This window comes from Hyla sarda, chromosome 2, assembly GCF_029499605.1.
Source record: "Hyla sarda isolate aHylSar1 chromosome 2, aHylSar1.hap1, whole genome shotgun sequence".
NCBI classification, from domain to species: domain Eukaryota; kingdom Metazoa; phylum Chordata; class Amphibia; order Anura; family Hylidae; genus Hyla; species Hyla sarda.
Genome location: NC_079190.1, coordinates 76,945,791 through 76,961,239, shown reverse-complemented (window position 1 = coordinate 76,961,239; position 15,449 = coordinate 76,945,791). Strand labels below are relative to the sequence as shown.

Sequence of the window (15,449 nt, the reverse complement as noted above, 5' to 3'; positions counted from 1 at the left end):
AGACCCTCTATTGTCCTTCCCCAGACACCTCTGTCATCCTTCCTCACTTCAGACCCCTCAGTATTCCTATTACCCCTTACCCCCTCCCCAGACCCCTTAGGATCCCTATCCCCCCTGACCCCTCTGTCATCATCCTCCAGACCCCTCTGTCCTTCTAGACCCCTCTGCCCCTCCACCATACCCCAAGGATCCCTATTTCCTCCCGACCGCTCTGTCCTCTTCCGGACCCCTCAGTATCCCTATGCCCCCCTCCCCAGACCCCTATGTCATCCTCCTACAGACCCCTCAGTATCCCTATTCCTCCCTCCCCAGACCCCTCTCTGTCATCCTCAGAGGCATTACTTGTAGCTTCTGGGCCCCAATGCAAAATCTGCAACAGGGTCCCATGTGTCAATTATAATAGAGCATCAACTAATCCCTCATGAGTCCCAGGGTAGACTAAAGAATAATTTCCAAAACCCTTTGGAGGGCTAACCTCCTCGGGGACTAGTACCCTTATCTAGGGTCTCATTAATAGCACTCTTTTATTGGTATGCTTTAAAATCATATGTTAATGAATGGATTTGAAACAGTGATTAAAACTATCAGAGACTCTCTGTAGTGTTGGACAATAGAGAATTATACTTTTTGGCCACTGGGCACACTCCTGATTCTTATACCAGCATCTGCTGGTTAATAGATATTAGATATGTTTTTTTTTTAAGGTCTCTCACACCTTTAATGCTAATCGGAGGTCTTACACCATAGTATCCCTAAATGAGTATCCTATCCCCACTATCATGCAGCTCTAATGTCAGGAGTTGCTCATCTTTTCATTATTATTCTCCTTCCCATAGAGAGTCTCTGTCTAAAAATAGTCACCAGCCTCCCCAAAGTTTCACCAGAGAACCTGGCTTTGTCAAGGGCAGTAGGCTAATGCTCGTGTAGTTGACCTCACTAAGAGGTCAACAGACACGTCTCCTCCATTCAGCTTTATGGGAGAGGCGAGGATGCATGAATTCTGCATCTCTGCCTCTCCCATAGAGAGACATGCAGGAGATCCTACAGATAGAGAATAAATTGTATTAGGCTGCAGTTTTCCTCTAAGAAGCTCTAACTCTGCACCTACTCATTGGATTACTATAAGTGACCTCTTTATTTTAGGTTGTTCACCCGCACTATAACCCAATATTTAATTTATAATTATAATAATTTTTTAAAATAATTTTAACTACATTTTACTCCTGTTTGAGGGCTTGACATTGCAATCTTTTGTATTCCAAATTCCATTAATACATTACAGCACTTCTGTATTGCAGTCTATTACATCTGTCAGTGTTACTGATAGGCAGCCTATTAGGTTCTGCCCTTTCGCATGTAGTATTTTGGTCAGTATTTTTAGCCAAAACCAGGAGTTGAAAACCAGCAGAAAATACAGAATTTAAAATAAAATCTTTCCATTATATTTTTTCTTTGTGTCGGTTCGACCGCTGGTTTTGGCTAAAAGTACTGACCATATTACAACATGCGAACCCAGCCTTGCTAGTCCATGGCAACATGCAGAAAGACTGGAGAACATGGTCCTGCCCTTGTCACTGGCCAGACTAGCTACATTATGTCATCACACATGAGAGACATGAGGTAACTGGCTTTCTTGAGAAGGATGGGGGTAGGCCTCTGGTCTTAGGTTCTGCAGATGCAGATTATTTATGACCACATAACTTTCACTGACTAGGGATTGACACATTCTTATACACATACTGTATGTACCATGATTAACATCCAGGAGGACAACTTAATACTGTAACAACAACCGGAGGTTCTGTTCACATTTGCGTCAGAGACTCAGTTTAGAGTCTGCTTCACACTCTCATATTTTAAATAAAGAATAGCTATAATTTCCAACAAAATCACCTTTACAATGGAAATCAATGAGATGTGTCGATGGTAACCATCATATGAAGGATTTGTGAACCCTGCCTTACTAAGGAGAACAGCAAAGCATTAGTTATTACGAGCTTCTGCATACATCCTAACAATTAATCCTATTTAATATACTAATATACTGTTTCCTACATAAATTATGAAAATATAAAAAAAAATAATAATAAGATTAAGGATATTAACAATATCTTACAAGTATAAAGATGATCATACACTTTCAATAACTTTGGCCAACAATTTTCTCTTCAAATCATACAGAACAGGGTAGCCCCTTACGGTGGCCACAAGTTAAGCCCACAGTTATCTCTCCCTTACTCCCCATACACATGAATGTTTGGCACAGCCAAACATTCATGTGTACTCTATGGGGAGGGGTAAGCTGCAGCTAGACAGCACTGACTGTTGGGCAGCAAAAATATAACACTCACAAACCTTCTCTCCACAAACATCATTTGTCAGTGGAGAATTGGAAGGCCCCCATACACCTTAGATCAGGGGTGAGGAATATATGGCTTGCGGGCCATACAAGGCCCACAACATCACTTCGTCTGGCCCGCCAGTGGTTCCCAACTGGAGTGTCGTGGCATCTTGGTAGGGAAGATGGCGACAGGGCAAGCTAGGACATATGGTGTCATATGGTCTCCTAGGCTGTAAAGTTTAAACGCTGCAGGCTGCATCTTGCCTGCAGCCACTAGAGGCCGGGAGCTTCTCTTCCGGGAGCTGCCTGTGGCCTAGAAGAAGGGAAAGATGCTGTTGACCGTGGGTGAGCCGAGAAGGTAAGTATGTGTTGCTTTATTAATTTTTTTATATTCAGGGGGGTCCTACCTACAGGGAGGGGGGGGTACTACCTACAGGGGGTCAAACTACTTACAGGGGGTCAAGCTAACTACAGAGGGTGTACTACATGCAAATGGAAAGCTACCTACAGGGGGGTCCAATGTACAGAGGGCAAACCACTTACAGGGGAGTCCTATATACTGGGGGCAAACAACCTAAAGGGTGGTCCTGCATACAGGGAGAAAGCTACCTTCAGGGGAGGAACTACTTTCAGGGAGCAAACTACAGGGGGGGGGGTCCTACATACTCTGGAAATCCAGCAGCCAGTACAGTAAAGTCTCCCTTAGCGGACACCACCCAATAGGGGAATAAGCCAAGAAAAAAGCAAGGCAAGAAAAAAAGGGGGTGCACACCTGATATATTACAATAAGTATTATATTTTATTAGGTATCAAAAACACACAATTAAAACCACTTAAAAAGGGGGGCCCAAAACAACACATAGACCACCTTTAGCCATGGAGAGGGACCCCCCAAACCCCAGGGGCTCCCCCCCCCCCCAAGAAAAGGACACCGTATGATATCAATAATATAAGTGTGTATACTCTCTCAAGACTCACAGTCCCTATAAAAGGTGTACAAGTGATATCAAAGTAAGACACTAGCAGCTGTACAATCAGGGGCTCTTTGTGCCCCTGAGGAAGTCATTAATAGTGACAGAACGTGTGGGGACCTGTGTTTTTTGGACCCGTCCTATTACAGTGTGACATATTTTTAATCTCTCTCTTTTTTGTATATATTTATGATCTGACACTGCCTATGCCATGTGTAACACTCACGTTTCTGAAGACAGGAACTCCAGTATATGTGGATCCACTGGACCTGTGTGGCAGATGACTCAGACCGTGCCAGGGAGCGGAGTCTAAGGTGCCGCTGGTCTTCACCAGAGCCCGCCGCAAAGCTGAATGGGTTTGCAACTGCAGGCGACACCCAGGTCGCTACCCCTGACACGGCTCGACCACACAGGCAGCTGAGGAGATGCGAAGCACAGAAGGGATAAGACAACTCGTAGTCAGAATAGCTGTAGGTCAGGTCAGGCGGCACAGTAGCGTAGTCGGGACATAGCAGAAGTTCAGTAGGCAGGCAGCAGAGAAGCATGGTCAAGGTCACAAGAGCAGGAGATCTGGTACATGGCAAGGCAATACCATGGTATGCTTTCACTAGGCACAAGGCAACAAAGATCCAGCAGAGAACTGAGGAGGGTGGAGGAATTTATTACCAAGACACAGGTGGTTACACTAATGAGCGTACTGGCTCTTTAAATCTTAAAGCTCCGGCACACGCACGCCCTAAGGGATGGGGACACGCATGCCGGAGCAGAGGGGTGGGAGCAGAGGCAGGGGAAATACCCGGAGAGTGACGGACTGGGGCTCGCATGCGGGTGCGTCCAGCAATGCGAGTCCCAGCCCCGTTGGCAGCAGAAGGTAAGGGGACCATGCGCTCACGGCCAGCGTGTGAGACCAGAGCGCATAGCGTAACAGTACCCCCCCCCTTTGGTCTCCCCCTCCGTTTACTAGAGAGTAAACTCCTGAGAAGGTCACGATCCCAAGATCTCTCCTCAGGACCGTAACCCTCCATGTCGATCAAAAAAAATTGTTTACTTCTCACAGTTTTTGCAGAAAGGATCAGTTTAACTTTGTAGACATCAGATGAGCCAGAGACAGGTGTTGGGAAAGGATTCTTCTGAGAAAACCGGTTTACGACAAGAGGCTTGAGGAGAGAGACGTGGAAGGAATTGGGAATATGTAACGTAGCAGGTAGGCAGTTTGTAGGAGACAGGATTGATCTTTTGTAGAATCTGGAAGGGACCAAGGTAGCGGGGACCGAGCTTGTACCGGGATCTTGAAGTGGATGTATTTGGATGAAAGCCACACCATGTCACCAGGAGAGAAGGACGGAGGAGGTCTTCTACCTTTATCCACTTGCGCCTTCATGCGTGAAGAAGCCTGGGACAATGACTGTAAGGTCTGTTGCCAGATGGTGGAGAAGTCACGGACCAGCTCATCAACAGCAGGCACACCGGAGGAGACTGGGAGAGGAAGAGGAGGACGGAGATGGAGTCCGTAGACAACAAAAAAGGGAGACGACCTCGTGGACTCGGAATCCTTAAGATTATATGAGAATTCAGCCCAGGGGAGAAGGTCGACCCAATCATCTTGGCGAGCTGAAACAAAATGCCGAAGATAAGTCTCAAGGATTTGATTGACCCTCTCCACCTGACAGTAGGACTGAGGGTGGTAGGCTGAGGAGAAGTCCAGATTGATGTCCAAACAGTTACAAAGGGCTCACCAGAACTTAGAGACAAACTGCACACCTCGATCCGAAACGATATGCTGTGGAAGACCATGTAAACGAAAGACATGCGACAATGTCAGGATCCGGACTGGCTGGAGGTAGCAGGAGTTGGTGGTGGATCCGCTGTGCCAGAGAGGTGATGACGTGGGCCGTACCAGTGGAACGGAGTCTAAGGGGTTACTGGTATTCACCAGAGCCCGCAGCAAAGCGGGATGGTCTTGCTGTGGCAGATAACCCCCAGGTCGTTCCACACAGTAGCGACTCAACCTCTCTGGTTGCTGAGATAAGGCAAGGTACAAGAGGATCAGGCAAAGGCGTAGTCAGACGTAGCAAATGGTCAGGGCAGACAGCAACGGTTCAGAGGCGGTATTCAGTAGCAACGGGTTCGGCAGCAGGCAGGGTAACACAGGAACAAGGAAACGCTTTCTCTCAGGCACAAGGCAACAAAGATCCGGCAGGAGGCTGTGGGAGTAGATGGTACTTATAGGCAGTGCAAAGGTGAGGCCTAATTAAGTCAAAGCAGAAACCTTTAACCCTTAATTAACCGCTTTGGACCAGGCACCAATCACTGGTGCACTGGCCCTTTAAATTTAAGAGTCCCGGCACGCGCGCGCCGTATAGAGCGGGGACACGCACGCCGAGACCGCGTGACCGGAGCGCTGCCTGGAGACACACGCTGTGAGCGCACCGAGGCAAGCAGGGTGCCCGGAGCACTCAGCGTAACAGATAAGAAGTACTTCGCCAGCTGCGGAGCAGAAGGAAGACCTGGTAGAGGAATAAAATGTGCCATCTTGGAAAACCGATCTACCACGACCCAAATGACAGTGTTATTATGAGAAGGTGGCAGATCGGTGATGAAATCCATGGCGATAGGGGACCAGGGAGTCTCTGGAATGGGTAAAGACTGTAAGAGTCCTGCAGGTCTTTGCCGAGGAGTTTTGTCACGGGCACAATTTACACAGGACCGAACAAAATCAGAAACATCATTGTTAGGATTCGGCAGGCTGGAGGTGGATCCTCTGTGTCAGCGAGGGATTGGCGTGGACCGTACCAGTGGACCGGTTGTAAGTTGCTACTGGTATTCACCAGAGCCCGCCGCAAAGCGGGATGGTCTTGCTGCGTCGGTAGCAACCAGGTCGTATCCACCGGTAACGGCTCAACCTCGCTGACTGCTGAGAGTGGCGTGGGACAGGAGGACTTGACAGAGGCGAGGTCCGATGTAGCAGAAGGTCAAGGCAGGCGGCAAGGTTCGTAGTCAAGGGTAACGGCAGAAGGTCTGGTAACACTGGTAAGGCAATCACAGGAACACTTTCACTAGGCACAAGGCAACAAGATCCGGCAATGCAGGGAAGGGTAAGTGAGGTAATATGGGCCTGGAGCAAGTGAGCTAATTACACCGATTGGGCCAGGTACCAATTAGCGGTGCACTGGCCCTTTAAATCTTAGAGAGCTGGCGCGCGCGCGCCCTAGAGAGCGGAGCCGCGCGCGCCAGGACGTGACAGCCGGGGACCGGGACAGGTAAGTAGATTGGGATGCGATCCGCGAGCAGGCGCGTCCCACTATGCGAATCGCATCCCCGCCGGCAGTGTCAGTGCAGTGCTCCCAGTCAGCGGGTCTGACCGGGGCGCTGCAGAGAGGAGAACGCGGCGAGCGCTCCGGGGAGAAGCAGGGACCCGGAGCGCTCGGCGTAACCGTACCCCCCCCCCCTTAGGTCTCCCCCTCTTTTTGTCTGCTTGTCCCTTCATACGAGACGAGGCCATTGGGAGCGACTCTTAAGTTTCCTTCCGGATGAAAGAGAAGTACTGGGTAACTTCATCAATGGCAGGCAATCCGGAAGAAGTGGGAATGGGGAGGGGGGGGGCAGAGGGTGAAGCTTGCCACGGGGCAGAGTGTTACCAGGAAGGGGGGCTATGAGGAGGCAAAATCTCAGCTTGCTTTTTGCCGAAAATATCCTGGTAAGCCTTGGGAGGGGCCGGTATGGGTGGAACCTCAGGAGTTAGACAAGTGGGAGCAGATGTGAGGCATCGTTTGTGACAAGAGGGATGCCAATTTTTGATCTCCCCGGTGGTCCAGTCAAGGGTAGGAGAATGACGTTGGAGCCATGGTAGACCGAGGAGGACTTCAGAGGTGCAGTTGGGCAGAACAAAAAATTTAATTTTTTCGTGATGCAGTCCAATGCTCATAAGCAGGGGTTCTGTGCAGTAACGCACAGTGCAGTCCAATTTTACTCCGTTGACAGAAGAAATGTAGAGCGGCTTGACGAGACGGGTCACTGGGATGCTGAACCTATTAACGAAAGAGGCCAAAATAAAATTTCCTGCAGAACCAGAGTCCAAGAAGGCCACAGCTGAGAAGGAGGAGTTGGCAGAAGGAGAAATCCGCACGGGCACAGTGAGATGTGGAGAAGCAGACTTCACACCAAGAGACGCCACTCCCACGTGAGCTGGGTGCGTGCGTGCGTTTCCCAGATGCGGAGGACGAATAGGGCAGTCCACTAGGAAATGTTCGGTACTAGCGCAATACAGGCATAAATTTTTATCTCTGCGATGAGACCTCTCTTCATGGGTCAGGCGAGACCGATCCACTTGCATAGCCTCCTCGGCGGGAGGCACAGGGGTAGATTGCAAAGGATTCTGGGAGAGAGGTGCCCAGAAATCAAGGTCCTTTTCCTGGCGGAGCTCCTGGTGTCTTTCAGAAAAACGCATGTTGATGCGGGTGGCCAATTGGATAAGTTCAGACAGATTAGCAGGAATTTCTCGTGCGGCCAGTACATCTTTGATGTTGCTGGATAAGCCTTTCTTGAAGGTCGCGCAGAGAGCCTCGTTGTTCAAGGCTAGCTCAGAGGCGAGGGTATGAAACTGGATGGCGTATTCGCCTACAGAAGAACTTCCTTGGACTAGGTTCAGCAAAGCAGACTCTGCAGGGGAGGCCCGGGCTGGCTCCTCGAAGACACTACGGACTTCAGCGAAGAAGGACTGGACAGTGGCTGTGGCAGGATCCTCGCGGTCCCAGAGAGGTGTGGCCCATGACATAGCCTTTCCAGACAGAAGACTAACTACGAATGCCACCTTAGACCGTTCTGTAGGAAATTGGTCCGACAACATCTCCAAGTGCAGGGAACATTGAGACAGGAAACCACGGCAGAGTTTAGCGTCCCCATCAAATTTGTCCGGCAGGGACAAGTGGAGGCTAGGAGCGGCCACTCGCTGCGGAGGAGGTGCAGGAGCTGGCGGAGGAGATGGTTGCTGTAGCTGTGGCAGAAGTTGCTGTAGCATGGCGGTCAACTGCGACAGCTGCTGTCCTTGTTGGGCGATCTGTTGAGATTGCCTCACCTGTGCACTGCCTATAAGTACCGTCTCCTCCCACAACCTCCTGCCGGATCTTTGTTGCCTTTGTGTCTGAGAGAAAGCATTCCTTGTTCCTGTGTTACCCTGCCTGTTGCCGTTCCCGTTGCTACTGACTTCCGCCTGTGAACCTGAGCCGCCTGCCCTGACCATTTACTACGTCTGACTACGCCTTGCCTGATCCTCTTGTACCTTGTCTTATCTCAGCAGCCAGAGAGGTTGAGTCGCTACTGGGTGGAACTACCTGGGGGTTACCGCAGCAAGTCCATCCACTTTGCGGCGGGCTCTGATCAAAACCAGTAACTCCTTAGACTCCGTTTCCCTGGTACGGCCCACGTCATCCCCTCTCTGGCACAGCGGATCCACCACAAGCCTCCGCTACCAGCCCGGATCCTGACAGTAGGGTCTTGCGTATTCCAGGATGTCCTGCTGTCAAGGAAGAATGACCCCATTTCAGGACCTTGCGTCTCAATCTGGTGGGCACAAAGGATTTTCCCGGAGGAACTTGCTGAATCTCGGCTGGAGTGGCAGGAATCAAACGATCAGGAGGAATAATGTGCCTAGGCGTGGAGTCCAAACCAATGACGTCAGAGGACCTGGAGAGTGCATCAGCCCTGATGTTCTTGTCTGCAGGACGGAAGTGAATGAAGAAGTTGAATCGGGAAAAGAACAATGATCATCTTGCCTGGTGGGGGTTCAAACGCTGAGCAGACTGAAGGTATAGAAGATTCTTATGATCGGAGTAGATGCTGACCGGAGGAGAAGAACCTTCCAATAAATGTCGCCATTCCTCCAAAGCTAGCTTAATATCGAGGAGTTCACGATCTCCAATGGAGTGGTTCCTCTCAGCAGGAGAGAAAGTCTTGAAGAAGAACCCACAAGTTACACTCTTGCCCTTGGCGTTTTTCTGTGTGAGGACGGCACCCGCTCCAATAGATGAGGCATCAACCTCCAACGCAAAGGGCCTCTCTGGATCAGGTTATGTAAGTATGGGAGCAGAGGCAAACGAGGCCAAGACTCAGGATTGGATGCCTTTTTAGTGAGAGCTACAATAGGAGCAACCAAGGATGAAAAAATGTGGGATAAACTGACGATAATAGTTAGCGAATCCCAGAAAGCGTTGAATTGCACGTAGGCCCGAGGGACGAGGCCAATCCAAAACTGCAGATAACTTATCTGGATCCATTTGCAGGCCCTGATGAGAGACAATGTAGCCAAGAAACGGAAGACTAGACTTTTCGAACAGGCATTTCTCCAATTTGGCTTAGAGATGATTCTTCCGTAGTCGCTGAAGAACCAGACAAACATGAGCATGATGCTCCTCTAAGTTGGAAGAGAAGATCAGGATGTCATCAAGGTATACGTCAACACAGGTGTAAAGAAGATCACGGAAGATATCATTAACGAACTCCTGGAAAACGGCTGGAGCATTGCAGAGACCAAAAGGCATAACAAGATACTCAAAATGTCCGTCACGAGTATTAAAGGCCGTTTTCCATTCATCTCCCTTGCGGATATGAATGAGGTTATACGCACCACATAAGTCCAGCTTGGAGAAGACCTTGGCACCACATAAACGGTCAAAAAGTTCTCAGATAAGAGGTAGAGGGTAACGGTTCTTGACCGTGATTTTGTTAAGTCCCCTATAGTCAATGCATGGACGGAGTGAGCCATCCTTCTTCCCTACAAAGAAGAAACCTGCTCCAGCAGGAGAAGAGGACTTAGGGATAAATCCCTTTTGGAGACTCTCCTGGATGTACTCAGCCGTGGCTTTGGTCTCAGGAACTGATAGAGGATATATCCTCCCACGAGGAGGAGTGGTACCAGGCTGAAGATCAATAGGGCAGTCATAAGGACGATGTGGAGGCAGAGACTCAGCCTGTTACTGCAGAAGACATCCGAGAAATCCTTGTAAGGTGGAGGCAGGCCAGGTAAAGGTGGAAGACGAGAAAGAACTTTACGCAGAACAGGTTGGAGGCAAATATTTTGTCAGGATTGTCCCCAGCAAATTATTTCTCCAGTTCTCCAATCCAGTTGCGGGGAATGGCGTTGCAGCCAAGGAAGACCAAGAAGAATCTCAGAAGTACAGTGTGGCTGAACATAGAATTCAATCTTTTCTTTATGCAATACTCCCACTTGCATGACGAGAGATTCAGTACAGAAGTGAACCTTACAGTCCAGATTTTGTCCATTTACAGAGGAGATGAACAAGGCTTGGCAAGCCAAGAAAGGGGAAGATGGTACTTGTGGACTAAAGCCGCATCAATAAAGTCACCTGCTGATCCGGAGTCCAAAAATGCTGTAGCGCTGAAGGAAGACTTGGCTGAAGCGAAGACTTGTACAGGAATAGTTAAGCATGGAGAGGTAGTATTCACACCCAGGGACGCCTCTCCCATATACCCTAGGTGCGGACAAACAGTACAGTCCTTGAGAAAGTGCTCCGGGCTAGCACAGTACAAACACAAATTCTCATTGCGTCGTCGTGACCTCTCCTGCTGCGTAAGACGAGGATGATCTCCTTGTATAACCTCTTTGGCAAGAGGCGCAAGAGACAGAAGAGGAGAACGTTGGGACACGGGTGTCAGGCGGGCAGATTACCTCTCAAAGCGCAACTCCTCCTGTCTTTCGGCAAAACGCACATCAATGCGTGTGGCCAAGTGGATAAGTTCAGTCAAAGAAGATGGAGGATCTCGTGCTGCAAGGGCATCTTTAATCCTCCTTGACAGTCCTTTTTTAAATGTGGCACACAAGGCCTCTTCATTCCAGGCAAGTTCAGAGGCTAGAATGCGGAACTGAACCACGTAGTCACCAATGGTAGAATCTTCTTGACAGAGATTTAGGAACGCCATCTCAGCTGAAGAGGCATGTGCGGGTGCCTCAAAGACACTGCGAAATTCTGCCAAGAATGCCGACAAATTGGAGGATACTGGATCACCACGGTCCCAAAGGGGTGTAGCCCAAGCCAGGGCTTTTCCAGAAAGTAGACTAAGACTCAGACATGAGCTCCAAATGCATGGAGCACTGTGTAACAAAGCCTCTGCATGACTTGGAATCCCCATCATACTTGGAAGGCAAAGGCAGGTGCAGTTAGGAGCCAGGAGACACTGTAGGAGCTGGAGGTGGGAGTGGGACAGATTGTGGTAACTGCTGCTGTTGCAAGACCAAAAGCTGTTGCATCATGGCTGCAAGTTGAGAAAATTGCTGCGCCTGTCGGGACAACTGCTGTGAGTTACGTATCACAACGGAGGAAAGATTTGCAACTTCAGGCTGGGGTTCCTCAGCGGGATCCATGGCCGGATCTTACTGTAACACTCACGTTTCTGAAGACAGGAACTCCGGTGTATGTGGATCCGCTGGACCTGTGTGGCAGATGACTCGGACCGTGCCAGGGAGCGGAGTCTAAGGTGCCGCTGGTCTTCACCAGAGCCTGCCGCAAAGCAGGATGTGCTTGCAGCTGCAGGCGACACCCAAGTCGCTACCCCCGACACGGCTCGACCACACAGGCAGCTGAGGAGATGCGAAGCACAGAAGGGATGAGACAACTCGTAGTCAGGATAGCTGTAGGTCAGGGCAGTCAGCACAGTAGCGTAGTCGGGACGTAGCAGAAGTTCAGTAGGCAGGCGGCAGAGAAGCAAGGTCAAGGTCACAAGAGCAGAAGATCTGGTACACGGCAAGGCAATACTATGGAATGCATTCACTAGTCAACAAAGATCCGGCAAAGAACTGAGAAGGGTGGAGGAATTTATCAACAAGACACAGGTGGTTACACTAATGAGCGTACTGGCCCTTTAAATCTTAAAGCTCCGGCACATGCACGCCCTAAGGGACGGGGACACGCGCGCAGAGGGGCGGAAGCAGAGGCAGGGGAAATACCCGGAGAGTGACGGACTGGGGCTCGCATGCGGGTGTGTCCCACAATGCGAGTCCCTGCCCCGTTGGCAGCAGAAGGTAAGGGGACCATGCGCTCACGGCCAGCGTGTGAGACTGGAGCGCATAGCGTAACACCATGTGTATGTATATGTCTACTTTGTTCTGGACTTTGCACTTTAATCTAGGCATGCACTTGTATATGATTGTACAGCTGCTAGTGTCTTACTTTGATATCACTTGTACACCTTTTATAGGGGCTGTGAGTATACACACTTATATTATTGATATCACACGGGTGTCCTTTTCTGGTGGGAAGCCCCTGGGGTTTGGGGGTCCCTCTCTGTGGCTAAGGGTGGTCTATGTGTTGTTTAGGCCCCCTTTTTTTAAGTGGTTTTAATGTTGTGTGTTTTTGATACCTAATAAAATATAATACTTATTGTAATATATCAGGTGTGCACCCCCTTTTTTCTTGCCTTGCTTTTTTCTTGGTTTATTTTCATAAGTTGTTTTAAGGCATTGGTAGCTCCCATGTGTATATATCTTGAGGTTGAGCCTGCTATATTTTTGGTGCACCTCCCAATAGTGGACAACTCCCAATAGCAGACAGTTTTTAATTCCCCGTCAGAGTCCCATAAAACTTAATGTATTTGCACCCTCCGAATAGGGGACATTACCAATAGAAGACGCGCACACACCCAAAAAGCGACAATAGGGGACAAAACACTCCCATTAGGGAACAAAACACTCCCAATAGGGTATAATAGGGAGTAAAACACTCCCAATAGGGGACAATCGGGCTTATGTGCCAGCCCTACTTTGCAGGGCCAGTGTTAGGGTGGGGCAACCTGGGCAGTTGCCCAGGGCCCCCATCCAAAAGAGGGCCCCCTGAACATATTTACATCCATACTCACAATACTGTATTTTGACGCGATTTGTGCAAAATCGCAGTAAAACCACTGCATTTTTACCGCGATTTTGCGCAAATCACAGCAAAATACTGTCAGGGCCGGATTTCAAATTTTTCTGCCACTTTGTGGCCCGCACCAGGTCTGTGTCAGGTAATTCGTATTGCCCGATGCCCGGGACATGCAGTTCCGGATGCCGGGCAGGTAACTTCTTCAGGCATTTAGCCCTGCTTCGGGAAAGCAGCGCTAAATGCCGGAAAGCTTCACTTACCCCACCCTCCTCCTCCCGGCCCTGGCCGGCCCGAGTCTGATGAGGGACGTCGCGCATGTGACGTCCCTCCATAGACCCGCACAGGACATCACTTGTCAGGCCGCAGCAGGAGAGGAGAAGCGCAGCGCAGGACAGGTAAGTGTGTCTATGTGTGTGTTCATGTGTGTGTGTGTGTGTGAGAGGTGGGGGGGCGGGGAACGGCAATGCTACCAAATGTGCGGAACCTGCTTCTACCTAATGTGGGGAACCTGCTTCTACCATATGTGGGGAACCTGCTTCTAACTAATGTGTGGGAACCTGCTTCTACCTAATGTGGGGATCCTGCTTCTACCTAATGTGGGGAACCTGCTATCTGCTTCTACCTAATGTGGGGAACCTGCTACTACCAAATGTGGGGAACCTGCTTCTACCTAATGTGGGGAACCTGCTTGTACCTAATGTGGAGAACCTTGTTCTACCTAATGTGGGGAACCTGCTACTACCTAATGTGGGGAACCTGCTACTACCTAATGCGGGGAACCTGCTACTACCTAATGCGGGGAACCTGCTACTACCTAATGTGGGGAACCTGCTACTACCTAATGTGGGGAACCTGCTACTACCTAATGCGGGGAACCTGCTACTACCCAATGCGGGGAACCTGCTACTACCTAATGCGGGGAACCTGCTACTACCTAATGTGGGGGAACCTGCTACTACCTACCTAATGTGTGGAAACTACTACTACCTACTTAATGTGGGAAACCTGCTGCCTACGTAATGTGGGGAACCTGCTGCCTACCTAATGTGGGGAACCTGCTGCCTACCTAATGTGGGGAACCCATAGAAGTAGCACCCCCATCATCCGTCAGCTCATGCTATTACCACACGGGGGTAGGGGGAATGGGGGGGGTTGCTGGTGGATGATGAGGGGCGCATGATGGGGGCATTATATGTAAGGGGCGCATGCGACCCAGCCTCACCCAGCTGCTACCTCCAGTGGCCCCCAGATAAGTTGAGTTTGAGACCCCTGCTCTATGGCCACAGGCTGGTTTAGACCTGCAGGAGCACATTGATGAATCACAGGTCCGACACAGGCAGCAGGATGTAATTTCTTCATTGCAATCTCAGGTCACCAGCGTGTTCCCTCTGTCTCATAGACTGCAGGCCTAAACCACCCTGTGCAGTCTGTCGGGAGACATGAAGGAGGAGTGCTGAGGAGAGTCTGCAGAGCAAGTGGGATATGACAACTCTTCTCCCTCTGCTCTTTACAAGTTACCCAGTGCTATCATCCTATCAGCTAACACAGGCACCGCTGAGGAGGAAGGAAGTGTAAGGACTGCCCCCCAGAAAGAAGTGTGAGGTACACTTTAAAGTTTATTATTTTTATTCTGGCAGCCCGAACGTAGTGGATAAAATTTTCTTTACTGAAGTTCTCCTTCAGGGTACGTTCACATGCTGGGAACTAGCAGCCGGTTTCCCACTGCAGAAAAAAACAGGGCCGCCTTCAGGGGGTACAGCCAATACCCCAGTAAGGGACCCCAGCTGCACCCCCTGCAGAAGCCCCAGCACAGAAGCAGAAGACTGGTGTTTAAACAGTGGTCTCCTGCTTCTGTACATCTACCGGCCACATCATTCACCCCCCCTCCTTCCCTGATCCCCTGCGTGCCACTTTATTGCCCTGTGCCAAATCATCCCTCCCTTTATTACCCTCTGTGCCACATAATTTCCTCTTGATCCCTCCCTGTACTATTTCATTCCTCCTTTATTAACCTCTGTGCAAATTCATCACCCCCTCTTTACCACCTCCTGTGCCATTTTATTTCCCCTTTATCCCCCTGTGCCACTTCATGAAGAAAGGGGGGGGGGGGGGGGTGTTGATGAATTTACACAGAGGGTAATAAAGGGTAAGTGAAATGGCATGGGGGGGGGGGGTCAAGGGTAATTGATGTAGCACAGGGGGTAAGGGTGGATAATTTGGCACAACGCTTGGGGGCATAAGATGGCACAGGGTATAAAGGGGGAT

At 49.9% G+C, this 15,449-nt stretch overlaps 1 protein-coding gene across 1 annotated transcript in view; it reads left to right on the top strand.

Moving 5' to 3' along the window:
- LOC130358635 (formin-like protein 3) overlaps positions 1–15,449 on the top strand; it is a 289,106-nt gene that overhangs the window by 130,358 nt on the left and 143,299 nt on the right. The window lies entirely within an intron of this gene.